We start from the raw sequence: 2,500 nt of genomic DNA on the forward strand, positions 1-2,500 counted from the left end.
TTGTGCTTTAACGTGAACGTACCGTCTGGATCTGAGAGAGCAACAATGGAACCACCTGCTGAGCAGAGAGAGTCTGTGACTAGGAAGAGACTGTAACCAGGGTAACCAGGGTAACCAGGGGACCAGGCTGTAACCAGGGGACCAGGCTGTAACCAGGGTAACCAGGGGACCAGGCTGTAACCAGGGTAACCAGCTGTAACCAGGGGACCGGGCTGCCGGGCTGTCACTCAAAACTATGTTTTCATGTTTTAAGCGGCTACAACAAAATTGAAAGTGCAGCCTAATTTGTAACTCGTCATTTGTAACTTGTAACACTGGCTTCGTGTTACTGTGGCTTTGTGGTGGGAGTGGAGGCTGGGGTGGAGGTGGAGGTGGAGGTTGGGAGGGGGAGGCAGGGGGGGGGGGGGGGCGAGGGGGAGGCAGAGAGGTAAATGAATGCCAGCCGACTGATGGTGTTAGCTCAAGGGCCGGTCAGACCAGACAGGGCCCATTACTGCCCCCCCGCCCCGGGTCCCCCCCCCCCCCCGCCCGCCCCGGGTCTAGCCCCGCCCCGGGTCTCCCTGCCCCGGGGCGGAGGTAGAGTTCTACAGATCAGGAGGTAGAGTTCTACAGATCAGGAGGTTGAGTTCTACAGAGCAGGAGGTAGAGTTCTACAGATCAGGAGGTAGAGTTCTACAGATCAGGAGGTTGAGTTCTACAGAGCAGGAGGTAGAGTTCTACAGATCAGGAGGTAGAGTTCTACAGAGCAGGAGGTAGAGTTCTACAGAGCAGGAGGTAGAGTTCTACAGAGCGGGGAGCAGGAGGTAGAGTTCTACAGAGCAGGAGGTAGAGTTCTACAGATCAGGAGGTAGAGTTCTACAGAGCGGGGAGCAGGAGGTAGAGTTCTACAGATCAGGAGGTAGAGTTCTACAGATCAGGAGGTTGAGTTCTACAGAGCAGGAGGTAGAGTTCTACAGAGCAGGCGGTAGAGTTCTACAGAGCAGGCGGTAGAGTTCTACAGAGCAGGCGGTAGAGTTCTACAGAGCAGGAGGTAGAGTTCTACAGAGCAGGCGGTAGAGTTCTACAGAGCAGGCGGTAGAGTTCTACAGAGCAGGCGGTAGAGTTCTACAGAGCAGGAGGTAGAGTTCTACAGAGCAGGCGGTAGAGTTCTACAGAGCAGGAGGTAGAGTTCTACAGAGCGGGGAGCAGGAGGTCCTCCTCATGTCGTCCTGAACGCGTCAGACAGACAGTTGAGACCTTGTTCTTTCTGTCTGCCCTTCCGGGGGTTAATGAGATAAGAGTGCAGCAGGAATTTGGGGAGGGTGTCTCTGCATCAAGAATGTCTGAGGGAGTCTGTGGGAGGTCCCCAGAGCCAGGGCCCCAGAGAGCCAGGTCCCCAGAGAGCCAGGGCCCCAGAGAGCCAGGTCCCCAGAGAGCCAGGGCCCCAGAGCCAGGGCCCCAGAGAGCCAGGGCCCCAGAGCCAGGGCCCCAGAGCATCAGAGCCAGGGCCCCAGAGCCCCAGGGCCCCAGGGCCCCAGAGCCCCAGGGCCCCAGGGCCCCAGAGCCCCAGAGCCAGGGCCCCAGAGAGCCAGGGCCCCAGCCCCAGGGCCCCAGAGCCACAGCCCCAGGGCCCCAGAGCCACAGCCCCAGGGCCCCAGAGCCAGGGCCCCAGGGCCCCAGAGCCCCAGGGCCCCAGAGCCCCAGAGCCCCAGAGCCAGGGCCCCAGAGCCACAGCCCCAGGGCCCCAGAGCCAGGGCCCCAGGGCCCCAGAGCCACAGAGCCACAGAGCCACAGCCCCAGAGCCCCAGAGCCCCAGAGCCCCAGGGCCCCAGAGCCCCAGGGCCCCAGAGCCAGGGCCCCAGAGCCAGGGCCCCAGAGAGCCAGGGCCCCAGAGCCCCAGGGCCCCAGAGCCACAGCCCCAGGGCCCCAGAGCCAGGGCCCCAGAGCCCCAGGGCCCCAGAGCCAGGGCCCCAGAGAGCCAGGTCCCCAGAGCCAGGGCCCCAGAGCCAGGGCCCCAGAGCCCCAGGGCCCCAGAGCCAGGGCCCCAGAGAGCCAGGGCCCCAGGGCCCCAGAGCCTTGCTGCAGCGGCCATCATGACGGGGGTTCTCAGAGAATCCCACAGGTGCTGAGAGGAGACGGGGTCAGGGACAGGCTCACCAGCCGCCAGACACGTTAGCAACACGTTAGCATCACTAGCCGCCAGACACGTTAGCAACACGCTAGCATCACTAGCCGCCAGACACGTTAGCAACACGCTAGCATCACCAGCCGCCAGACACGTTAGCAACACGTTAGCATCACCAGCCGCCAGACACGTTAGCAACACGTTAGCATCACCAGCCGCCAGACACGTTAGCAACACGTTAGCATCACTAGCCGCCAGACACGTTAGCAACACGTTAGCATCACTAGCCGCCAGACACGTTAGCATCACTATCCGTTAGCAACTCTAGCCACTAGATACATGAGCAACACGCTAGCAACACTATCCAACAATTCTGGCAGCTGGACATGTTAGCAT

The sequence above is a fragment of the Micromesistius poutassou genome (assembly GCF_964030765.1).
Source record: "Micromesistius poutassou genome assembly, contig: SCAFFOLD_1707, whole genome shotgun sequence".
NCBI lineage: Eukaryota > Metazoa > Chordata > Actinopteri > Gadiformes > Gadidae > Micromesistius > Micromesistius poutassou.